Below are 27150 nucleotides of genomic sequence, written 5' to 3'. Positions count from 1 at the left end.
TCAAAGCTTGTCTTCAGGAAAATAACTGCATTTCAACTCTCTGTAAAGTCGCATCTGCAACCGGAAGTCTAGCTGACAGACAGATGGTCAGGTAGAGTGCTAATGTTCAGCTCTGCTGGAAGTCATATTTCACAATGAAAGCATCCATCATCCTGGCTAACACAGCTGCATAATAAAACCATGACTCATTTTAACCAAATTCTGCCTCATTTAAAAACAAAGCCTTAAAAGAATGCTGTTCTAATAAAAAGCATACAGATAAAAAAGTGTAAATCCCCCTTTGTGACCAACGTGATACTTTAAAATAGAGTAGTGATATAAACTTTGTAAATATTATTAATGAACCAATTTGCCCCATTCAACCATAATGTGTGCAGTACATATGAACTATAAGGGGGCAGTGGTGCCCAACATGCAGCCCACCGTGTGGTGGGCTGGGTATGCCAACTTACGGGCACCAGAAGGTGCAAACTGCAGTGATCCCAGCTAGCCCTGCCTCCAGCTCACCCACATTCCCAATGCTGGCGGCAGTTATGGCTGCTGGTCCTGCCCTTTGCAACCACTGTTTCCACCCCAGCTTACAATGACAGTGTACTGCATGCTGAGCCTGTAGTGGAGTGGGACATGTATGCAGGAGGGAAGGTGGTGACTTGAAACTTGGCAGTCAAGTGCTCTGAGCCCCTCTGTGAGGACCTGCCTAACCTGAGTCAACCTGGGTGAAAGTAGAACTAAACTCTATCCCAGAAGTACCACAAACTGAAAATGCCATTTTATTAATTTTTAGTATTTAAAAGGAAACTCACATATCCATCCATGAGTCATTTTTTTTTTTTTTGTTGAGAAATCACTTTTTGAAAAAAACACTCCCTTAGCATGTCTTGCCATGGCCATCTTGAGTAAGGACAGATGATTCATGTAGCATTTACTTCCTGGAATCCATCTGCTCTTAACTCAGGCATGCAGGCATGAGGGTGTGTTTACCTTAGAACACCTCTCCTCCAGGTGAGGAGGACTCCTTAGGACTAGTAAAAAAAATGGTTTAACACAAGTAAATTTAATATATTTCCCTATCTATTTACAAATGCTAGCATCATAAGTATTAAAAATAGTTCATGTTTATTGAGAGAATCTAGTTTCATTTTAAACTTTTTCCTATTCTCCAATGACACAATGTGTGTGTAGCAATGTTAATTTTGTTGGCTAAAATATTTTCGTAGACTAAATTAACACTTTTTTAGTCTACTAAAATTAAAACAATTTAAATGAATAAAATATGACTAAAACTAAAATGGCATTTTAGTCGAAAGACTATGACTAAAACTAAATTGAAAATTTATATCAAAATTAACACTACTCTACTGGCCATTTCTAAATTGACAACACAATTCCACCCAGGGCCTGTAATAATAGCACATTAAAGTTTAAACATGTATTGCACTACTGCATAAGGATACCTAAGGGGCATCTACTAAGCTGATGAAAGAGAAAAAATTAAGAAAAAGTATTTTCTTATATTTTTTCTTAATATTCAATGTTGGTAATATAGTCAAGTAATATGTGCAATGGCATTACAGCCAATAGAGTTTACAGTTGTTTTAGTTCTTTGTATTTTAAAGTTGCACTTCTGTTTATCAAAAAAGCAAAATTTTTGTTTATGAAACGTGGTTTTATTTATAAACATGTTGTAAGTCACAATGGCTAAATCTGTGCCTATAGTGCATGTTCAAACCCTAAGAGCCGGTTCACACTGCGGGCGATGCGAGGCGACACGACTCGCCTCGCCGCGCTCTGGCAAGTCGCCCCCATTCTGTACAATGAAACCGTTCTGAGAGGAGCGACTCGAGTCGCTCCGACTCAGAAAAAAGGTTCCTGTACTACTTCTGGGCGACCTCGGGGCGACTTGCATTGACTTCTATACAGAAGTCATCTGCAAGTTGCCGCTGAGGTCGCGGCGAGGCAAGTCGGTGTCGCCTCGCATCGCCTGCAGTGTGAACCGGCCCTAAGGCCCCTTTCACACATGGGGATGGTATGTCCGTATTTCATCCATCCGTTTGCAGATGAAATACGGACATACATTCATCCCTATGGGATAGCGGGTGTCTCCGGATGAGCATCCGCAGACACCCGATATCGTCTGCCTCCGCTACTGTCCGATTCTGCAGACGGAGGAAAATCCTATTTTTCTATCCGTCTGCAGAGCGGATCGGATGAACACGGACAGACGGTCCATGCTCATCCGATCCCCATAGAGGAGAGCGGAGAGCTGACAGGGCGGTCCCTGCACAGTGTGCGGAGACCGCCCTGTCCGCCGCCGGCTCAGCAAGGACAACGGAGCGATCCCCGCTGAGCGAGCGGATCATCACGGGGCGGATCATTACTGATCCGCCCCGTGTGAAAGAGGCCTAATACCATAAATAATAACATGTTATTTGATTTTTACTCCAGGAGTATATAGTTTTAGAATTTAAATTTTAGTTTAGAAATTCTAGAAAAATCTTTAAATAATGCATTACAATTTAACGAAACCCATTCGATTTTAGTTGACTAACATGTATGAGATTTTAGTCGACTAAAATATGACTAGAACAAAAACAATTCAGATAACTAAAATACGACAAAAACATCATTTTAGTCAAAATACTAAAATACGACTAAAACTAAAATATCATTTTAGTCAAATGACTAAAACTAAATCGAAACTTACTGCCAAAATAACCACTGCTGTGTTTGTGTGTGTGTGTGTGGGGGGGGGGGGGGGGTAAGAGCAGTGACCACCAATGAGGTGGATAGGGGTAAAAGAGTTATATAAAACTGCCACTGCCCGCTAATGTGAGGGGGCAGGGATTAACCACTTTAGCCCCGGAGGATTTTACCCCCTTCCTTACCAGAGCACATTTTGCGATTTGGCACTGTGTGGATTTAACTGACAATTGCACGGTCATGCGACGTTGCACCCAAACAAAATTTACGTCCTTTTTTTCCCACAAATGGAGTTTTATTTTGGTGGTATTTCATCACCTCTGCGGTTTTTATTTTTTGCGCTATAAACAAAAAAAAGAGCGATAATTTTGAAAAAAAACACAATATTTTTTACTTTTTGCTATAATAAATATCCCATTTAAAAAAAAAATATAAAAATGTTCTCCTTCGTTTAGGCCGATATGTATTCTTCTACATATTTTTGGTAAAAAAAATCTCAATAAGCGTATATACTGATTGGTTTGTGCAAAAGTTATAGCATCTACAAAATAGGGGATAGATTTATGGCATTTTTTTTTTTTTTACTAGTAATGGCGGTGATCTGCGATTTTTTTCGTGACTGCGACATTATGGCAGACACATCGGACACTTTTGACACATTTTTAGGACCGACCATTCACATTTACACAGTGATCGGTGCTATAAAATTGCACTGATTACTGTGTAAATGTGACTGGCAGGGAAGGGGTTAACACCAGGGGGCGCTGCAGGGGTTAATATGTTCCCTATTGGAGTGATTCTAACTGTGGGGGGAGGGGACTCACAAGGGGAGGAGACCGATCGGTGTTCCTCTGTACTGGGAACACACCATCGGTCTCCTCTCCACTGACAGGACACAGATCCACGGTCCTGCTGTGTTCCCGGGCAATCGCGGGTGCCCGGCGGACAACGCGGCACGCGCACCGGGCACCGGCTAGATGGCCGGGAATAAGAGGAAGTCATATGACGCCCACCCAGGATGGGAGATCCCATCTGTGGGCGTCATGTCTATAGGCCGGGGCTGAAGTGGTTAAATAACTGCCACTGACCAATAATGGTAGATGGAGGGGTTAAATAACAATGCTGCTAACTACCAGTACAAGGGATGGGGGGAGTTATTTTTGCTTGAACATTCGCATTGAAACTTGAAAAAAAATGTACCTGCTGTACAATACTGTGAGGTACATGCAGCACTGAGACTTAAGTTGGTCATATGCAGATTTTTGCTCGAACGTTCATACGGAAAAAATTGAACAAAAACCACAATCACAGTTAGAATGGTCCTTAAAAAAAAAAAATGTTGCTCCTTTGAATTTTCTTATCACTGCATTGCAAAATGAATGTTGATTTGGCCTCACTAACCATCAGGGAAACAAACCAACTGACCCCACTAACCATTGAAAAATCAAACCAATGTTCTGGGAATTCAACATTTTTCCAGGGAACTTCTACTGGTGTACAACCAGCTTATGTTAATTATGTACACCTTTGATTAATCACCTCAATGCAAAAAATATACCTGTATCCTGGGTATCAGAACATAAACTTTTCAGTCCCAGAAACCAGTAGGTGCACCGTTGTTTGCTGTAAACACTCATCTATCTAGCCACAAACACTTTACATTGTTTTACTCTGACAAGTGCTTTATAAATAAATAAGAGCTGCCTATTTGGAAAGACTACAAATATGCAATGAATAATTGATTTCGTACAAAGCAGCCTATAGAAAAAGAGAGGGCCTTGGAGGCCAGACTCTGGCCTGTGGACAGCTGTTTGGTCAGCAGACCTACCACCATTCGGTTATGTGTTTCTCATCTTTGTTGGGATCATGGTATGCGCCCAGTCTTTTCAATGCCGGGTCCTGACCTCAGCTCCTGGGAAATACCTTTGGCAGCCCTACCTGTCTGGATGCACAGTCTCAAATTCTACAGGCTTGTAAGTATCCATAGGGATGAGTTTACATCTGTCTCCCCAAAGGTATCATTCCCGGGAGCCAAGGTCCAAACCCGGCATTGAAAAGACTGGGTGCATACCATGATCCCAAAAAAAGATGAGAAACACATAACCGAATGGTGGTAAGTGTGGGTTCAAACTCTAGAAATTAATTGCAATAGGTGCATTGTAAATACGTATTAAAGTGTACCACTAGTGAAATGTAATATAATAAACCCAACACCACAATCCAAATAAAGGATATGAGTGTGATACAATGAATGGGCCTGAGTAAAGATGTGGGTTAACCACTTAAGGGCCAAGCCCCTTTCTGAGATTTGTTGTTTACAAGTTAAAAACTATGATTTTTTGGTAGAAAATTACTTAGAACTCCCAAACATTATATTTTTTTTTTCTAATACCCTAGAGAATAAAATGTGGCTCATTACAATACTTTCTATTACACTGTATTTGTGCACTTTTCTTTTTTTTTTTTAAATACACTTTTTTGAGTTAAAAAATAAGACACAAGTTAGCCCAATTTTATTTGTATATTGCGAAAGATAATGTTACGCCGAGTAAATTGTTACCCAACATGCGACCGCTCATGGAATGGCGACAGACTTACCCTTAAAAATATCCTTAGGCGACGTTTAAAAAAAAAAAACAAGTTGCATGTTTTGAGTTACAGAGGCGTTCTAGGGCTAGAATTATTGCTCTCGCTCTACCGATCATGGTGATACCTCACATGTGTGGTTTGAACACCGTTTTCATATGCGGACACTACTCAGATATGCGTTTGCTTCTGCACGCAAGCTCGGCGGGATGGGGCACGTTTAAAAAAAAAAAATCTTGTTTATCTTACCTTTTATTCTTTATTTTTACACTGTTCTTTAAAAAAAAAAAATGTGTCACTTTTATTCCTATTTCAAGGAATGTAAACATCCCTTGTAATAGAAAAAAATGTATGACAAGACCTTTTAAATATGAGATCTGGGGTCAAAAAGACCTCAGGTCTCATATCTACACTAAAATGCAATAAACATTTTTTTTTTTTTTTAAATTGTCATTTAAAAAAATAAAAAATAAAAAAAAGATCCTTTGAGAGCTAAGGGCGGAAATTACGTTTTGATGTCGCTTAGAGCTGCGCGATTCTGGCTAAAATGAGAACCACGATTTTTTTGCTTACAAGACAGATCACGATTCTCTCACGATTCTCGCGGTGTAACATCATCTTTCACATTAAAACAAAAAGAATTAGCTAACTTTACTTTTTTCTTTTTAATTATTGAAGTGTATTTTTTCCCAAACAATTGCATTTGAAAGACTGCTGGGCAAACACAGTGTGACATAAAATATTGCAGCAATTGCCATTTTATTCCCTAGGGTCTCTGCTAAAATTATATATTTTATATATATATATATATATATATATATATATATATATATATATATATATATTTAATAATGTTTGGGTGTTCCAAGTAATTTTCTAGCAAAAAATATTGATTTTAACTTAAAGAAGTGTCAGAAAAAGATTTAGACTTTAAGTGGTTAAACTTCCTGCATTTACACGTGGTTGAATGCTTGGCAGACTGCCCAGATTATTTGTTTACACAAGAAGTTCTATGCCTTTGATCTAAGAAGTTAGTTACAATGTTTCATGCAAGTTCTAAACTTGGCAGATTGCCGGGGATGCTTTATTTTGACAGCTGAGTGAGCAGATAATCTCTCCACTTGTTTATATGAAAGAATCGCCTATTCTCAGTGGTAGAGATCGTCAGAGGAGAGAATCGAGATCGCGATTTTATAACGATTAATCGCGCAGCTCTAATGTCGCTTCCGCCCTGCAATGGTATGGAGACGGATGGGGGCCATCTTCCCCTCACTTGTCTCCATACCAAGCAAGGAGAAGCATCTGATCGCCTCCGCCGCTACCAACGGCTGCAGTAAGCAGCGGGGGGCACCAGAGAGCGATGAGGGGGCCCTCTCCCACCACCAATAAAAGTGATCTCGCAGCGAATCCACTGCAAAGACCACAATTATCGAAAACCGGACCCCCGCTGAAGAAGAGGATATTGGCAACGATATTCCTCTTCAAAGTGAGAATATATATATCGGCGTGTGGTGGTCCGGAAGTGGTTAAAAAAACATCATGAAAGGAAATGGGGAAAAAAAAATAAAAAAAAGTTTGAAAAATTACAACTAAACACTAAAGGGACATAAGTGTCCATGGAATTGCAGTGAGAGATAGGACATACTGCCTTGCCTGGTGGAAAGGCTGAGCGTGAATGGGAACACTATATTGTATGTGAACAGAGTAATCAGCAGGCTCCTCCCAGTGTCACACAGGTGCAACAATTATATATACTATATGTATATAATTCTCCTACATGTGGTTTAACCTTGGTAAATATTGACATATTCATGTTTTGCTGTAGACCTCTGAGGAGTGCAATTTTATATACACTGAACGTCTTACTGGATGCACCTATTCTGTAAATGATTTAATGATTCTAATATACTGTATGTACTAGTTTTTTGTGATCTTATTTTGTTTTCACATGGAAATCTTACCATTTACCATACTATGGGCCTGCCATGTGGTATTACTGTTTTCACCATACATAGTTTTTAACATGTGATTGCATATTTACTCATTGCATTTATGTTTTGCTGTGATGCTATTTGACAATAAAGGTATCGTTTTCAAAACAGACTTATCATTTATCCATTTAACTTTCACGAGGTTGTGTCAAGGAAGACGTTTTAGTAATCAGGATGGCAGAAGAAGACCTGTGCGCAGAGTTCCCTTTAAAAGAGCCGTCCGCTGCATGAGCGACAGTGTGAATGATGGTGCACGTGAGCGCTGCTTGACAGCACTTGGCGCCAAGAAGTGCTATTTAAAGGAGACTGTCACCATACTCTCTTGCTGTCCGGTCTAGTGTTTCCTGAGACCCCTTCGCTGCCTGTTATTCTACTTACCTGACTCCTGTTACCTGGCTTGTCCTTGACCTTCGCTGCTTGCTGCCAGTCTCTGATCCCAGCTTGTCCTGACATCTCATCTGCCTTCTTCTTGGTCCGCCCGCCTGCTACCAACCTGGCCTGCTTCACAACTACACTTTGGCTACTGCTCCTTTATTGAATCTGTCCGCCAGTGTATGGCCCAGCTTGCCTTCACCTGCTTGTGCTCCAGACTACAGGATATCTCCCAGTTGTTTGCTGACTTCAGTTATCAGTCTGATCCTCCTTGCTGATCCTCCTGAACTAAAAATACCTCCTTGCTGTCCACAGTCCTCAGCTAACAGCTGTTTTCTCCTGGACTACAATACACCTTCCTGCTACTTGTTGTATCCAGCTTCCAGTTGTTCCGGCTTCCTACCGGGTCCCTGCTCCAGTCTGCAACTGGTCTCACAACACATCGGAAGTCCGGGTCAGACCCTGTATCTGCTAATCTGTTAGGCACTTGTGCCCTTTTGCACTCCAGTGCCCCCTGTCAGCTCTACCAGGGGTTTCCGAGCCAGAGGTATACAAGAAGCCGCTCCCTGCATATTGGGCTCAACCACCAGGTACGTGACAGGCTGTTATATTGTTAGTAGTTGTTTTATTATTATTGGAGAATTGAAATATGCTTTCTTCTGTTTTTAAAGATGCAGGCTCCAAAGCTTCAGCCATTATTCACAACCTACTGACTTTACTGACTTAGAAAAAGCATGCAGCCAGTGAAATCAGATCTTGGATTTGCCTTCCTGTATACCTATTCCAGATCAGTGGCATACTGGGTAGCAAGTCCAGTATCAGGATTAACCTCCAAAACAAAGCAGCAACTGAAGATCACAGGCTCTTTTAACTAGCTTGGGTACATGTCAGTGCTGATCATGAATGTCATTAGATGGCTAACTTCTGAACTGCGTTCTAATTGAGCCTGACCTTACCATTTATCAAAGCATTACTTATTGTATGAGATGCTTACACGCCCAAAGCACACAACACTAAAGCAGTAAACTCCCTTTTCCAGTACAAATCTGAAAACGAGAGCTGATATTTGAATGGTAGGTATGAGCAATGCTGCTAATTTTCTCTTCCTGTCATACATCAGCCCCCATGCCTTCATACCTGCAGCAACCAAAGGCTGGAAACAGGTGTAGCTTCCTGTCTGCGTTCCACATCACTGCCTGCATTCATTTACCGGGGAATGCTGACACTGTGCTACTTTTCAGAACCATTTGTTTTCCTTACTTGGAATACAGATGTGCATACATACAGGTTTTGGAATCTGTGACCGCTTGTGTTACACGGGGATATTCGAGTTGCTTTAACAAGCAAACCTTGCATGAGATGCATCCAGTCATCATACAGATGGGTGTCAAAATATACAGAGCTTTCCCCGGGGAGCTATAACAAATGACTTCAATTGTAAGAAGTGCTTTTTATCACACACTCCGTTTTCCCAACTTGTTGACTGGGCAACGATTATTCCTTTTCTACAGAGAAAAGAGAACATGTATGTTACCCTACATGTGTTGTATTTACTGGCTGGCTGAGTGGGAGAGAACATCACAGTTCAACCAGCATTGTTATGTATTAGAATACTGGCGAATGCCTTGTTGTGCAGAATTTTCAAGGGAATGCTCGATTGCGAGTCCAGTACTCAATCCTAACACAAGATGAACTCTTCATTGACAAATATTCTTCGATAGTCACAAACGCTATAAATTCACTTTTGTGTGCACCAAATGCTTTCCATCTACCATAGGCTGCCTGCTGAAAACTAGAGGAGGTGGGCAGAGACCAGACCGGTCACCTGCACAGGGGGCGAGAGCAGTGATTGGTCTTTATTACAAAGGGGGCTCCTACATAGAGGGAAACATTTCACATTGGATTACTGCACAGATCTGGAAGAACTACATGCAGCACACTAGGAATGCACATGCCTCTTGTATTTAGACAATATTTACTTATCCCTGAATTCAGCTTTTAAACAAAGTAGCAGAGGCATAAAAGCCACTCTGCCCATTCATTCCACTTACCTCCAGTGCCTCATGGGTGTCATATGTTAACCACTTCCCGACCGGCACACAACGATGTATATCGGCAGAATGGCACGGGCAGGCATATTGGCGTATAGGTACGTCCATTTCTATATGCCGCCCTGCCATCTTGTGCGCACCGGTTGCCGCGGGGATACCCGCAATCGTCTCACGGGGTGCCTGAAGGGGAGATGACATTGTAAACAGCATCTCCCTGTTCTGCCTAGCAACATGTGACACTGATCTCTGCTCCATGTGATTGGAGCAGAGATCAATGTTCACTAACACAAAGCCCAGCCCCCCACAGTTAGTAACAGGCCCCTAGGAACACTTAACCCCTACACTGACACCCCCTGGCTAGCCCCTTCACTGTCAGTGTCTTTTATACAGGAATCAGTGCATTTGTATAGCACTGATTGCTGTATAAATGACAATGGTCCCAAAAATGTGTCAAAAATGTCCGATGTGTCCGCCATAATGTTGCAGTCACAATAAAAAAAATTAAAAAAATCCCTGATCGCCGAAATTACTAGTAAAAATTTTTTTTTATAAAAATGCCATAAAACTATCCCCTATTTTATAAACGCTATAACTTTTGCGCAAACCAATCAATAATCGCTTATTGCGATTTTTTTTACCAAAAATATGTAGAAGAATACGTATCGGCCTAAACTGAGGGAATTTTTTTTTTTTATATTTGTGGGGGATATATTTATTATAACAAAAAGTAAAAAATAATGTGTTTTTTTTTTTAAATTGTCGCTCTATTTTTGTTTATAGCGCAAAAAATAAAAACCGCAGGGGTGATCAAACACCACCAAAAGAAAGCTCTATTTGTGAGAAAAAAAAGTACGTCAATTTTGTTTGGTAGCCACGGCGCACGACCGCGCAATTGTCAGTTAAAGCAACGCAGTGTTGAATTGCAAAAAGAGGTCTGGTCTTAAGCCAGCAAAATGGTCCGGTCTGTAAGTGGTTAATATCAGCAGTTTTTTTTATCAGGCAATAATTTCATTCAGGTCTGTACATGCAGTTCAGCAGGATGTCTCATGATACAAGTCACATTTTTCCCTTTTGGATTTGATTTGGATTTGAAACTGAAAAACACACACATGCTAAGATCTAAATCCTAACTGAATATTTAGTTTCATAAAGCACTTTGTATCAATTTCTATTTTTCATCACTTTTGGCATCTTAGTGCTGCTGATCTCTTGCACTTTTCTTTACCCCTTTCTTTACATGCACTTGCTTCGATGTGATTGGTTGCACATAACTTCTTTGGACCATCTGACCTACAGTGGACCATGCCTTAGCAGTGTACAGTGGTGTGAAAAAGTGTTTGCCCCCTTCCTCATTTCCTGTTCCTTTGCATGTTTGTCACACTTAAGTGTTTCGGAACATCAAACCAATTTAAACAATAGTCAAGGACAACACAAAACGCAATTTGTAAATGAAGGTGTTTATTATTAAAGGTGAAAAAAAATCCAAACCATCATGGCCCTGTGTGAAAAAGTGATTGCCCCCTAAACCTAATAACTGGTTGGGCCACCCTTAGCAGCAACAACTGCAACCAAGCGTTTGCGATAACGTGCAATGAGGCTTTTACAGCGTCCTGGAGGAATTTTGGCCCACTCATCTTTGCAGAATTGTCCTAATTCAGTTACATTAGAGGGTTTTCGAGCATGAACGGCCTTTTTAAGGTCATACCACAACATCTCAATAGGATTCAGGTCAGGACTTTGGCTAGGCCACTCCAAAGTCTTCATTTTGTTTTTCTTCAGCCATTCGGTGGTGGACTTGCTGGTGTGTTTAGGATCATTGTCCTGCTGCAGAACCCAAGTTCGTTTCAGCTTGAGTACACGAACAGATGGTCGGACATTCTCCTTCAGGATCTCTTGGTAGACAGCAGAATTCATAGTTCCTTTTATCACGGCAAGTCTTCCAGGTCCTGAAGCAGCAAAACAGCCCCAGACCATCACACTACCACCACCATATTTTACTGTTGGTATAATGTTCTTTTTATGAAATGCAGTGTTCCTTCTACGCCAGATATACTTGGACACACACCTTCCAAAGAGTTCCACTTTTGTCTCATCGGTCCACAGAATGTTGTCCCAAAAGTCTTGGGGATCATCAAGATGTGTTGTGGAGAAATTGAGACGAGCTTTGATGTTCTTTTTGCTCAGCAGTGATTTTCTCCTTGGAACTCTGCCATGCAGGCCATTTTTGCCCAGTCTTTTCCTGATGGTGGAGGCATGAACGCTGACCTTAACTGAGGCAAGTGAGGCCTGCAGTTCCTTGGACGTTGTTGTGGGGTCTTTTGTGACCTCTTGGATGAGTCGTCGCTGCGCTCTTGGGGTAATTTTGGGCGGCCGGCCACTCCTGGGAAGGTTCACCACTGTTCCATGTCTTCGCCATTTGTGGATAATGGCTCTCACTGTGGTTCGCTGGATTCCCAAAGCTTTGGAAATGGCTTTATAACCCTTTCCAGACTGATAGATCTCAATTACTTTCTTTCTCAATTGTTCCTGAATTTCTTTGGGTCTCGGCATGATGTGTAGCTTTTAAGGATCTTCTGGTGGACCTTACTGTGTCAAGCAGCTCCTATTTAAGTGATGCCTTGATTGTGAACAGGTGTGGCAATAATCAGGCCTGGGTGTGGCTAGAGAAATTGAACTCAGGTGTGGACAACCACAGTAAGGCTAGGTTCACATTGCTGCGATGCGGGAACGCCGCGGGAACGCCGCGAATCCGCGGCGTTTTCCCGCATCGCATACCTCCCGCCGGCAGTTCACACTGCCCTATGCGGACGGCTGGGGGTGTCAATGTTATGTTAATGACACCCCCAGATCCGTCGGCATATCGCAGTGCGATCTGCCGACTCGCACAGGAATCGGATCGCATGGTGTGAACCCCCATGCGATCCGATTCCGTTGCGGACCCAAAAAAGGGTCCCGTGCGAGTTTGCTGCGGGACCGCTGCGAGTTCAGCCATACTATCTGTATGGCTGAACTCGCAGCGCTACGGAGATCGGATGTGATTTGCTGTGCGAATCACATCCGGTTCTCCCCCCGCAGCGGTGTGAACCCAGCCTTATAGTATGTTTTAACAAGGGGGGCAATCACTTTTTCACACAGGGCCATGATGGTTTGGATTTTTTTTTCACCTTTAATAATAAACACCTTCATTTACAAATTGCATTTTGTGTTTACTTGTGTTGTCCTTGACTATTGTTTAAATTGGTTTGATGTTCCGAAACACTTAAGTGTGACAAACATGCAAAGGAACAGGAAATGAGGAAGGGGGCAAACACTTTTTCACACCACTGTATGTTGACACATCTACTTTTACTCTCGATCAGCAGGGCGACAACACAGAGGATGGCGGCGGTGGCTGCAGCGAGACGAGCGATCGCTCGTCATCTGCCGCCGACATCGCTGGAACCTGGGACAGGTAAGTGTGATATTATTAAAAGTCAGCAGCTGCAATATTAGTAGCTGCTGGCTTTTAATATTTTTTTTTTTTGTGCAGCTCCTCTTTAAGGAAAACATTTACATTTATTTAATCTGCACAGTACTTTAACCAGGTCAATTCTGACATTTCTCACATACATGTAAAAATCTGAATACATCTTTTTGCTAGAAAGAGAACCAAACAATATATATTTTCTAAAAGTAGAGGCTCTGGAGAATAAAATGGTGGTTGTTGCAACAGTTTTTTTTTTTTTTTGCACAGTCATTTAACAAATGCAAATTATTAGGAAAAAAAATACAGTCAAATGCATTTTAAAAAGATGATGTTGTGCTGAGAAAGTGCATACCAACTATATCAAGATTTTACATTTTGCACATCCATGACATGGCGACAAATTACAGTACCTCAGAAGGTGGCGCTTTAAAAGCCTTTACAGGTTACCAGTTTAGAGTTAAATATGAGCTCTGGCCGTAGAATTATTGCTTTCACTCTCTGAGGCATGACCTATATGTGCATTCGCTTTTGCACTCGAGCATGGGGGAACAGGCTGTTTTACTTTTTTTTTACTATATATATATTTTTTTTTTTTTACTCTATTTTATTTAAATGTAATTTTATTGCTTTCACAAGGAAGTAACAACATCCATGGCAGCAAAAGGGGGGCTCTTCCTCATCCTGTAAAAGTGATTGGGCAGCTGTAGAGCCATTTGGATCAAGGGAGCCACAGGTGCGGCGTATAACCTCCCATTGCAATCAATATATGCGCGCTGCTTTATGACAGTTTACGCTGGCAGTCTGTGTCCAATGTTGTATGCCCATGTGCAAGATTGCGTAAGCGCTGGCTTAAACCCTCATATAGCAGCATACAGCTATTTGTTGTAATAGGAGGCTGCCTTACGTTGGCTTTTTATGCTTCATGTGCACTGTATGCCCATTTAAAACAATGTCCATGATGCCTAATGGCCCGTACACAAGATCCGAAAATTGGACAAAAAATACAGCTTTCGAAGCTATCGTATGATAATCAGATCGTTAGTACAGAGCTTTTGAGAGCCGATCACGACAGTTCATCCGATATTATCCGATCAGACAAACACAAAAAAAAATTCTTGCACAATACCAGTTTGTATGATTTTCATTTAACCACTTACAGACCGTAAGATTTCCCCCCTTAATGATCAGGCCATTCTTTCCGATACAGCACTGCGTCGCTTTAACTGACAATTCCGCAGTCAAATAGAGCTTTCTTTTGGTGGTATTTGATCACCCCTGCACTTTTTATTTTTTGCGCTATAAACAAAAAAAATAAAAAATTAGATTTTTTACTCTTGGTTATAATAAATATTTCCAAAAAAAAATTCTTCATCAGTTTAGGCCAGTACGTATTCTTCTACATGTTTTTTGGTAAAAATAAGAAATAAAAATAAAAATCACAATAAGCGCATATTGCTTGGTTTGCGCAAAAGTGATAGCATCTACAAAATAGGGGATAGATTTATGCCATTTTTATTATTTATTTACATTTTACTAGTAATGGTGGCGAGCTGCAATTTTTAGCGGGACTGCGACATTGCGGAGGACAGATCGGACACTTTTGACATTTTGGCACATAAAGATGCACTGATTACTGTGTAAATGTCACTGGCAAGGAAGGGGTTAACACTAGGGGGTGATCAAGGGGTTAAATGTGTCCCTGGGAGGTGTTTCTAAATGTGGGGAGGTGGGACTGACTGGAGTAGAAGAGAGATCGCTGTTCCTAATCACTAGGAACAGCAGATCTCTCCCTCTACCCCTGTCAGAACAGGGATCTGTCTGTTTACATTGACAGATCCCCATTCTGGCGCTTTTTCCAGGGATCACGGGTGGCCGCCCGCAACACCTAAGGCGAATTGCGGGAACAAGCCGACCTGTTGCAGTATAATGACGGCTGCTAGTCGGCAAGTGGTTAATCATTACAGTTGTCATCCAAAAATACAATAGAAATACACTACAACACATGACATCACTTCCGATTTTTTATTCTGTCGTACGAGAATTCTTAGCACTTCAGTAACCTCTCCATTTTTGGATCCTGTGTACAGGCCATAAGTCCCAGCGCTGGATTTCAGGTTCCCTCCGCTGCGCAAAATCACGTTATACTATGTTGATCTCGCGGGGCTTGCATACCAGGCATGTGCCCAGATGTCCGCGGGGATACCCATGATAGTCTCACGGAGAGGAGGAACGGGGAGATGATAATGTAAACAAGCATTTCCCCATTCTGCCTAGTGACAGTGTCACTGATCACCGCTCCCTGTGATCGGGGGCAGAGATCAGTGATGTGTCTCACACAGCCCCTCCCTCCAGTTAGAATCACTCCCTAGGACACACTTAACCCACACAGCGTCACCTAGTGTTAACCCCTTCACTGCCAGACTCATTGATTGCTGTATAATTGTGAATGGTCCCAAAAATGTCAAAATTGTCCGATCTGTCTGTCATAATGTCGCAGTCATGATAAAAATCAAAATCACAGATTGCCGCCATTACTAGTAAAAAAAAATATTTAAAAAAATGCCATAAAATTATGCCCTATTTTGTAGACGCGATAACTTTTGCGTAAACCAATCAATAAACGCATATTGCGGTTTGTTTTTTACCAAAAATATGTAGAAGAATACGTATTGGCTTTTTTGTTTATCGTGCAAAAAAAATAAAAACCGCAGCGTTGATCAAATGCCACCAAAAGAAAGCTCTATTTGTGGGAAAAAAAGGAAGTCAATTTTGTTTGGGAGCCACGTCGCACGACCGCGCAATCATAAGTTAAAACGACGCAGTGCCGAATCGCAAAAAGTGCTCTGGTCTTTGGCCAGCCAAATCCTCCGGGCTGAAGTGGTTAATAGAAGCATATATTATACATAAAAAAATGATTTTAAAACATCAATGCATTACAGTGTTTACTTGTCTCAATTTTATGAACATGGAGAGTACCCCACCCAGGCAGAGAACTTGTTTGCTGCAATTTTTTACAGCATTATTCTCAGGCTTCTGAATACACACCAGCTTGGTGACACCATCATTTGTCTTTGATCACCATCCTTACTGCCAGGTCTTAGAAGGTAGTTACATGTTTTGAAGCTTACTGTAATTAGAGATGTACACCAGCAAACTGGATACAGAGATGGACTAATACATGGACACTATTCCAAACTGACTTTCTCCACTTGACATTACATGTCACATATAAAGCAGATTTATAGGATATGACAGTGCTCACGAGAAATAATCCAAAATTCATTCCTCCCTAAACAATTTGGGTAAATTTAAATCTATTTGGCTGCTATTCACTCTACAAAACAACAGAACACATCTTTAACCACTTTCAGACCGGACCAATTTGCTGGTCAAAGACCAGACCACTTTTTGCGATTCGGCACTGCGTCGCTTTAACTGACAATTGCGCGGTCGTGCAACGTGGCTCCCAAACAAAATTGACGTCCTTTTTTTCCCACAAATAGAGCTTTCTTTTGGTGGTATTTGATCACCTCTGCGGTTTTTATTTTTTGCGCTATAAACAAAAATAGAGCGACAATTTTGAAAAAAACGCATTCTTTTTTACTTTTTGTTATAATAAATATCCCCCAAAAATATATAAAAAAACATTTTTTTCCCTCAATTTAGGCCGATACGTATTCTTCTACATATTTTTGGTAAAAAAAATCGCAATAAGCGATTATTGATTGGTTTGCGCAAAAGTTATAGCGTTTACAAAATAGGGATAGTTTTATAGCATTTTTATTAATAATTTTTTATTATTTTTTTTTTTACTAGTAATGGCGGCGATCTGCGATTTTTATTGTGACTGCGACATTGTCGGGGACCCATCGGACATTTTTGACACATTTTTGGGACCATTGTCATTTATACAGTAATCACTGCTATATAAATGCAGTGATTCCTGTGTAAATGACACTGGCAGTGAAAGGGTTAACCTGTGGGTGGCAGTGTAGGGGTTAAGTGTTCCTAGGGGTGTGTTACTAACTGTGGGGGGGTTGGGCTTTCATTTAGTGTACACTGATCTCTGCTCCAATCACATGGAGCAGAGATCAGCGTCACTAGTTGCTAGGCAGAATGAGAAAATGTTGTTTATACAGCATTTCCTCCATTCCGCCGCTCCGTGAGACGATCGCGGGGATGCCCGCGGCGATCGAGTCCGCGGGTCCCGCGACCGGACTCACGGAGGTCCCGACCAGCGCGGGAGCGCGCCGCCGGCGGCGCGCTCCCGATGGCACGGCGGCAACGAATATTGGACGTACATGTACGCCAATATGCCTGCCCGTGCCATGCTGTCGACGTACATCGTCGTGCGCTGGTCGGGAAGTGGTTAACCACGTAAGTCCCGGACCAATTTGCAGCCAAAGGACCCAGGCCCCTTTTTGCAATTCATATTTGATCACCTCTGTGGTTTTTATTTTTTGCGCTACAAACAAAAATAGAGCGACAATTTTGAAAAAAATGCAATATTTTTACTTTTTATTATTATAAATATCCCCCAAAAATATATAAAAAAACATTTTTTTTTCCTCAGTTTAGGCTGATACGTATTCTTCTACATATTTTTGGTAAAAAAAAAAAAAAAATACTAATAAAAATCGCAATTAGCGATTATTGATTGGTTTATGCAAAAGTTATAGCGTTTACAAAATAGGGGATAGTTTTATAGCATTTTTATTAATATTTTTTTTTCTTACTAGTAATGGTGGCGATCAGTGTTTTTTATTGTGAGTGTGACATTATGGCGGACACACCGAACATTTTTGACACATTTTTGGGACCATTGTCATTTATACAGCAATCAGTGCTATTTAAATGCACCGATTCCTGTGTAAATGACAATGGCAGTGAAGGAGTTAACCACTAGGGGCAGTGTAGTGTTATGTATGACGTTATGTGGTTTTTTTTATTGTATGGGGGCGTGGCCTGGCATGTGACGTCACTGATCGTCTTTCCCTATAAAAGGGAAGAGACAATCGGTGACAGCCACAGTATGAAGCACGGGGAGAGGTTTGTTTACACATACCTCTCCTCGTTCTTCAGCTCTGTGACCCGATCGTGGGACACCAGCGGCGATCGGGTCCGCGGCCACGGAGCTCAGGACCGGGTCGGGAGCGCTCCTGACCCAAGGCTGGGCACTTAAAAAGCAATGTACAGGTACGTGCTTGTGCCCAGCCGTGCCATTCTGCCGATGTATATGTGCAGGAGGCGGTTCTTAAGTGGTTAAAGTAGTATTAGATAGTATTAGGTTGGGTTCACACTTGTGCGAACACAGACATTGCATTTGATTCGCACAACATTGCTGGGCAGATCACATGCGATCTCTGTGCGATGTGAATTGAAATGGTATTGCAGTTGATCCAAAATGGTGGAGGACCCTTTTTTTGGTCCATACCGAAATCAGATCACATGGGTGTTCACATTCATGCCATCCAATTTCTGTACCATTTGACAATCTGCAAACCGATCTGGGGGTGTCATTAACTTTCTATTGACACCCACAACGGTTCGCAGAGAGTAAGTAGCGTGTGGGAAGTTGCAAAGGAATTGCACTAGTTCATGCATTGCATATGTGTGACCCGGGACTTAAACCCTCTGTGTTTTTTAGTTTAACATGTTGAGCTCATAAAAATATACATTCCCCTAGTAAACTGGTAACATTTTTACCCAAGCACTTGCAATTTACAACTTTCACTGCTTGATAACAGTGGACAGTGCAGTCTGCAGTCAGTCTGTTAGCTTAGAGAAGGGAGGGGAGCAGGAAGGAGAAGGGGAGTGCCTTGCAATCCTAGGCTATAGGGCTGTCTGTATCTATTGATGCACACAGTGTAGGCAGACACTGCAAGAGGAAGGGGCCATCCTGATAAAGCAAACCCAGGGCAGTGATCAAGTCACCAGCTTAAACTGGAACAGAGGCAAGGATTAACGGCTCTTTTACATGGGCAGCTGCAGTGCCTACCACCCTATGAAACAACAATTTGTGGTGGATTGCTTTTCAGAGGAAGGAAGAGTAAAAGCTGCCAGGCCAGGAGAAAATGAAGGTCTGTCTTCATTTTTTATTTTATTTTTTTAAATACAAGATGAATTTTGCATTAACATATCACACTGAAAACCAAACATTTGGCTCGTGGCTGTGACGCGCTCCCATTGACCTTCATGTGTGCATTTGGCAGGTGGTGGCATCTGTCAAACTCTGTGTTGCAACCACAGCATGTGTACAATCCAGTCTGGCTGCAATGGTACAATTTAGCTGGACGGATGGGGTTCTAAAACCATGGCTCAACCACGTGGATATACCGCCCATGTGAAAGAGCCCTAAAAGAATGGAGCTGCATCCAAAGTACATGACTAAATAAGGTGCTGAATTACAAAAAAAAAAAATCACAGGGTTCAATATCACTTTAAATTTCTCTCTAAATGCTTTTGGCAAATCCAATCCAATTACCTGCTATGCCCTCTGCACACCAACCATATTCTTGGCACAGCCTTTAATGAAAAAGCCTGTATAGAGAACATATATCACCTATAACATTGTAAACTATAATACCACAAATGATGTTTGCAGGGAAATAGAACCAGGTAACTGCAGGCAAAAATAATGTGACTTTGTTGTTACCAGAACCCAAAATCCAGATCTTGGAGATGTTAGAGAAAACCTCAAGCAGGTTCCTCCGCACAATACCAGAGCTGAGAAGCTTTCACTTATTTTAGTGTTCTCCCCAGAATGTCTCCTTCTAGGAATCCCTGTGTAAGGTACATTTCCCTGTGTACACAGCACTCCTCAGACCAAATCTTCATCAAAGTCCAGGTTCACACTGACAGCGACAATGACATTGTGCGAGTTCAGCTGAACTCAATGCGATTTGATTCCCGCGTGTCAGTCCCGACTTCGGGAGCCATTTCAGAGACATCTGTGTGAGCTTTCTGCACAGATGTCAATGGAAATTGCACCCCAAAATTGCCAAAAGTAGCACAGAAACTACTCCAATTGGGACAGTGCCATTGCCGGCAATTGCCGCTGATTTGGCATGCAATCTGACATGTCAAATCACATGCCAAATTGCATCAATGTGAACCAGGGCAAAGGGGAACTCACCTCACATACCATTCATCCACATACAGAACTCACCTCCACACATACAAGTCACCCGTGTACAGGGGAACTCACCTCCACACATACAAGTCACCCATGTACAGGGGAACTCACCTCCACACATACAAGTCACCCATGTACATGGGGAACTCACCTCCACACATACAAATCACCCATGTACATGGGGAACTCACCTCCACGCGTACAAGTCACCCATGTACAGGGGAACTCACCTCCATACATTCAAGTCACCCATGTACAGGGGAACTCACCTCCACGCATACAAGTTACCTATGTACAGGGGAACTCACCTCCAAGCATACAAGTCACCCATGTACGAGGGAACTCACCTCCACACATACAAGTCACCCATGTATAGCTATGCCCATTCCACCATTCGTGATGTGTGCTCAATAAAACATGAATGCTGCCTGTACCCAGGCAATACCCGGGTGTGTGTATGTTTATGACTGTTGTATGAAGTGTGTGTGTATATATGATTGCTGTATGAAGTGTATGTATATGACTGCTGTATGAAGTGTGTGTGTATATGTCTGAACTTCATACACACACTTCATACACCACTCATGTACATACACTTCATACAACAGTCATATACATACACTTCATACAACAGTCATATATATACACTTCATACACACACTTCATACAGCAGTCATATACATACACTTCATACAACAGTCATATATATACACTTCATGCACACACTTCATACAACAGTCATATACATACACTGCATACACTTCATAATATGAGGTGTGTGTGTGTGTATATGACTGTTGTATGAAGTGTGTGTGTGTGTGTGTGTGTGTGTGTGTGCGTGTGTGTATGAAGTGTATGTAGATGACTGTTGTTAAAATGTGTGTGTGTGTGTGTGTGTGTGTGTGTGTGTCTGTATGAAGTGTGTGTATGTGTATGTATGTATGAAGTGTTTGTGTGTGTATGAAGTGTGTGTATATGACTGTTGTATGAAGTGTGTGTGCATGTATGAGGTGTGTGTGTGTGTGTGTGTGTATATATGATGTGTGTGTGTGTGACTGTTGTATGAAGTGCGTGTGTATATGTATGAAGTGTGTGTGTATATGACTGTTGTATGAAGTGTGTATATGTATGAAGTGTGTGTGTATATGACTGTTGTATGAAGTGTGTATATATTTATGAAGTGTGTGTGTGTATATGACCGTTGTATGAAGTGTGTGTATATGACTGCTGTATAAAGTGTGTGTATATGTATGAAGTGTGTGTGTATATGCATGAAGTGTGTGTGTATATGACCGTTGTATGAAGTGTGTGTATATGACTGCTGTATAAAGTGTGTGTGTATGTATGAAGTGTGTGTGTATATGCATGAAGTGTGTGTGTATATGACCGTTGTATGAAGTGTGTGTATATGACCGTTGTATGAAGTGTGTGTATATGACTGCTGTATGAAGTGTGTGTATATGTATGAAGTGTGTGTGTATATGCATGAAGTGTGTGTGTATATGACCGTTGTATGAAGTGTGTGTATATGACTGCTGTATAAAGTGTGTGTATATGTATGAAGTGTGTGTATATGCATAGTGTGTGTGTATATGACCGTTGTATGAAGTGTGTGTATATGACTGCTGTATGAAGTGTGTGTATATGTATGAAGTGTGTAGACACACACACACACAGGGAGGAAGGTGTGAGGTGCAGAATGTATAGTAGTGAGGGTCTCGCTCTTCTCCTTTGTCTATGGATGAACAAAGCAGGCTGTTGTGCTATCTCGGGATGACATTGCCTTTACCTGCAGGCTGTGGGCTCTCCTCCTCCTGCTCCCGTTCAGCTCGTCATCCCCGGAGCCGGGTGCATTGCTGGGCTTGCTGCAGATGACTCCTCCACACTCTGCCCCCGGACTGACATGTTGGAGGGTGCCCGCTATTCCTTGGCTGTGCGGTCCGCCGCGGTGCGCTCCCTCCCTCCTCCTCTCACCGCCGCGGTCTATGGTGTCCTGACAGAACGGGGCTCAGCACATGGGAATGCTGTTGGCGGAGAATGAACGGAGCCGGGCAGAGCGAGGAGGAGGAGAGCGGCTCTCCCCCCGTGTTTGAATCCATGTCACTGGGCTGTAGGAGAGCCCGCTCCTCCCGGTGTCCCGCCCCTTCTCCTCGCTCCTCTGTGAGGAGATGTCAGGAGAACATTGGGCTGCACAGGCTACATACTACTGGTGTGGTCCATGGCTGAGCCTGGAACTTCTCTGAAGAAGAAGACACATTATTTCTGGGCAATTCCTACACATTGGCATTTGGGGACTCCTTCTTTGCCTACATGGCGCCTTTAAAGTGGAACTAGGGCTCATTCACACAAGATGCCAAGGTTTGAGGCCCCTTTTTACACTGAGGCTCTTCTAAATTGCCAGTAAAAACACTGAGCGCTTTTTGAAGAGCTTTTCAGACGCTTTTGAAGAGCTTTCTATTAATTTCAATGGAGAGGGGCGTTTTTTCACCACCCGTCAGCCCACTGCCTCAGTGTGTTGATTTTAATCGAAATACATTTTCATGAGCTTTTCAGCCGCTTCTTTTAACATGAAAGGGCCTGAAAAGCGAAAAGTGCGAAAGGGGTCTTACTGCCCTCCAATCACCCACCCAGCCGTGTCGCCTTTTGGTAGGCAGTAGTGCCACTTCATGTGAATGGGGCTGTCCTGCTCCCGCGTACATTGTATGGTGCTTCATCATTTTTTTAAGGACAAAGCAGGTACTGAGGAGGGACATATTGCCCCTTCACTACCTGTCAGACAGCCTCTGAAGAGTGGCCAAACACAGAAAGCTTTTTAGAAAGGTGACAGTATATGCACACCTGTGGATGAGCCCACATGACATTAAAAAAATGCTGACAGGTAGGTATGTATGCCTAAGGACATAACTGCCTCCCTCCAGCTTCCAGTGGTTGGTACTTCCAGCTGGCAGCACTAGCGTTGTAACCATGCAAGAAACCATGAAGGGCACCCTAACCCCCAGCCAAGGCCCTTCCCTCTGAGCTCAGTTGCAAGACGCCAGGGCCCCTTTTGCAAATGTGACCTTTGTGACCCTTGTAGTTCCACCACTGGTGTCAGTGTTTTTTTTTTAATTTAATGTTTTTATATCTTTTTTTATTTTCCAGCTTTTTTAATTCTTTTTTTTTTTTAGGAGCCCTGTTGGGGGGCTTTGGTGAAATATGAGGGGTCAAAATAGACCTCTGATGTTCCACCTTTGAAACAGAGAAAGGAGATTGAGGACACAGCCCTCAGTCTCCATTTCTGCAGCCTCAGCTGTACAGAATGAGTGCACAGGTATAGCTCTGTACAGCTCTGGAGCTGGGTTTAACTTACCGGCTTTTCTGTAAGTAGTCTCAGAAAGTGGTTGTTTCTGATATTTTCTTTCCATCAGAAAGAGTTCTGTACATTAATATAGTTACTTAATTTATTAGATTTTTCAGTATACACGTGCATCATAACCCTGATGATTGGTGTTAAGCCATGAAACGCATCCTGTTTACAAAAAAGGGTGCCCAGCTAAGCCTGTTCTAATCATGTATTTTAATAATATCATCATGTACTGTCTGTGTATTTATTATGTGATTTATTTATTTATAATTTGTAATTTCATTGATTTATATATTTATTTGTAATAATTGTATTAATCATGTCCATTAATTGTTTACATTAAATTCATTATTATTATAATTATTATGTTAATTTATTATGTTAATATTTTATGATTACATCCATATTATATATTATTTATTTATCATTTATCCATTATGCTCTCAAATATCATGGACTAACCTTAGGGGATAATGACATTAAATTAAAATTAACTAATTTTTTTTTATACATATTTTTATAAATTACAATGGCATGCTTCATGCAAAGTCCCATTTCTACTTCCTACTTTATAATAGTAATTTTGTGAAAGTAGGTAGCTATTAGGCATACCATGCAAAACAGCCAAAATATATATTTTGACTGTTTTGCATATTATTATGCCTAATAGCTACCTACTTTCACAAAATTACTGCTCCTGAGGAAGCGTTTTCCACGCGCAACATGTCGAGCTATTGAAATTTCTTATACCCAGACTCATACCTGGACCCACAGCTTTTTAGACATCCATACCTTTGTTGGAATACTAATTAAGAACCTATTTGACTTTACTATTTATGGATGTGGTTACGCAATATATTAGTATGCTATGTGGTGTCAATATCTACATTTGTAGGGTATATTGATAATTAATTTTTTTTTTTATGTATGTTTATTTGTAAAACTGTATTTTATCTTTAGATTTGAATAACAAAATTAGATAAAAACAAATAATATTTTCTAGATTTACTACTGGCATGCCTCTAAAGTCCACCTATTTAGTATTTAAATGTTGAAATAATTCTCTGTTTATTTGTTGTTGTTTTTATTTCCTCTGTATGTGCCCCAGAAATGAAAATGTATCTAGTGTAATACCTTCAATAATTAACATACAAAATAAATGTATTGTGCCCACATGTGACTCGTCAATAGTTCTCCCCTTCAGCCTAAATGGTTACCTAAAGCATGGACTTTATAACATTGTGAACTCTTCTAGCTTCAAATTCCAAGCCCCCCTCTTAATAGTATCTCCCAAAAGAAGAGGTTTAAATAATATAATAATATATATATATATATATATATATATATATATATATATATATATATATATATATATAGAGAGAGAGAGAGGTTTTTTTTTTTTCAAATAAAAATAAATTAAATATCCCTTAAAATGTGCTTACATTATTTGTGTAAATATTGGTGCCAAATAGCGATTCAGTTCAAACCACTACAGTGCAACTTCCCCCTTGTACTAAACAACTTACCCCAGCAACCCCTATCACTTAAAACTCCAGTTCCTATGGACTGGCTCCTTCTGGCAGTACAAAGCTCAACTCCCCAAAAGTACTAACAGGCAGGACATGTAAAACCAGACAGAGAAGCCAATAGTGCAGGAAATCCCACTGAAATCACATTTATTTAAGGCTGCAGGACACCCAAAAACTTAATAATCCAGTAAGGTTTGAAAAATTGTAGTGCAGAGGGACTGAGATTTTTGGGCTGTGTTTGTTATGAACTCATGAGGACGCTTCCAGCAATGTACATTAAATTAGCTGGCAATTCAATCTTTCCTTCAGGATCATCAAAGGAATGCTCTGTACTGGACTTCAGAGCTTCCTCAGAAGTCAAAAGAGCTTGTCACGGTACTACTTACAGCGAACCCACAGGCGAGCAGGTGACACAGGATCCCTCAGGGCGTGGAATCTAAGAGTCAGCTGGTGTTCCGCCAGTGACCTTCTCACGAAGGTTTGGACTTAGCTGCGTGCTGACCCCAGGTCACGACCCCCGGGTTCACCCTGCTCCCTAGGGAAGTACCAGAAGACACTGTAGACAAGGATAGATGGATAAAGCAAGGAAAGCCAGGTAGTGAGCCAAGGTCAGCGCGGGCTGCAGACAACGTAATCAGAACAAGCCGGGTCGGTACACAGAAGATCAGTTCACGAGAAGTCAGGTAAAACAGGTTACATAGGGGAGCTTCAGAAACAAATGTTGCTCAAGCAATGGTAGCAAGTTAGGAAGGGATTTAAATAGAGAAGCACATGAGGGGCTGGACAGGAAGTAGCAGGAAGGAAACATATATCAGGCAACAGGTGAAGGGCGTCGACGCCCATAGCTGCAGAGTGCACAGAGCTGAACACCTGACAGTGGACAACAGATGCCAGCCGACCCACTGCAGTAAAGGTGAGACACAGATCAGCTCTGTGACAGAGCTTTTCCATAATAGATACATCATTCCAATTCCTCCTACCAACATCCTTCGCAAGGCATGGCATGAAATGACAAAAAGTGACTAATAGTGCTCACTGTATACAGTATATATTTTTCGTCAAACCAAAAGGATAAAAACACTCACGTAAAAAGGTAAAAATCATCATTACACATGTAAACACTCCAGGCAAATAAAAAGTGCAAATTTTAATTTGGGGGGGGGGGGGGGGGGTGACTATAGTATGCCTGTAAAGTGGCGCATGCTTCCCATGTTTAGAACAGTCCCTGCACAAAATTACATTTCTAAAGTAATAAAAGTCATTTAAAACTGCTTCCGGCTTTAATGTAATGTAGGGTCCCAGCAATATGGATGAATATTATAAAAAAAAACGGCATGGGTACCCCCCTCCCAGCCCATTACCAGGCCCTTTGGGTCTTGTATGGATATTAAGGGGAACCCCACTCCCAAATTAAAAAACAAAAGGCGTGGGGCCCCCAGGCCCTATATACTCTGAACAACAGTATACAGGCGGTCTAAACAAGACAGGGGTTGTAGGTTTGTTCTTAAGTTGAATCTGTAATTTGGAACAGGTACATTTTGTAAGTGTAGCTCCAGCCCAAAAAATCTATTGTTAAGCTTTTTGGATAATATAGGTAATGGTTATCACCCCTGTAACATTTGTTTTGCTGTCTGTGTCCCTGTTCAGAAGATTTCACCTCACTTTCTGTCTCAATGACAATTGGAGTTATTAGGGAAACAAGGATAGGTGATAAAGTATTAGTGAGACACCTAAGAGACACTTTTTTCTCATATTAACTCTCACAGGAGAGAATTTCCTCTCACTTCCTGTTGTCTCCCTCCGTTTGTAAGTAGAAGTAATTTGTAAGTCTGATGTTTGATATTAGGAGACCACCTGTATATATTATACAGCCTGCCCTTTATACTCTGCAGAAAATTGGGCCTTAGATGTTGGTGGTACCAGAACGGAATGGGCCCTGCTGTGAAATATTATATCAAGAATTGTAATTACATGCCC

General features: G+C 41.5%; 1 protein-coding gene across 2 annotated transcripts in view; it reads right to left on the bottom strand.

Moving 5' to 3' along the window:
* Window positions 1–22265, bottom strand: part of ST6GAL2 (ST6 beta-galactoside alpha-2,6-sialyltransferase 2) — a 235891-nt gene extending 213626 nt beyond the window's left edge. For both annotated transcript variants that reach the window (XM_077482626.1, XM_077482627.1), the window contains exon 1: window positions 22091–22265. The gene's annotated coding sequence lies outside the window, so the exon portion shown is untranslated. The remainder of the gene's footprint in view (window positions 1–22090) is intronic.
* Between the last annotated feature and the right edge of the window lie 4885 nt (window positions 22266–27150).

This window comes from Lithobates pipiens, unplaced genomic scaffold (genome assembly GCF_037356315.1).
Source record: "Lithobates pipiens isolate NorthernLeopardFrog02 unplaced genomic scaffold, aLitPip1_a1.2 Scaffold_16, whole genome shotgun sequence".
In the NCBI taxonomy this organism is placed as follows: Eukaryota; Metazoa; Chordata; class Amphibia; order Anura; family Ranidae; genus Lithobates; species Lithobates pipiens.
Note: the sequence above shows the minus strand (reverse complement) of the source record. Positions and strands in the feature narration are given on the sequence as shown.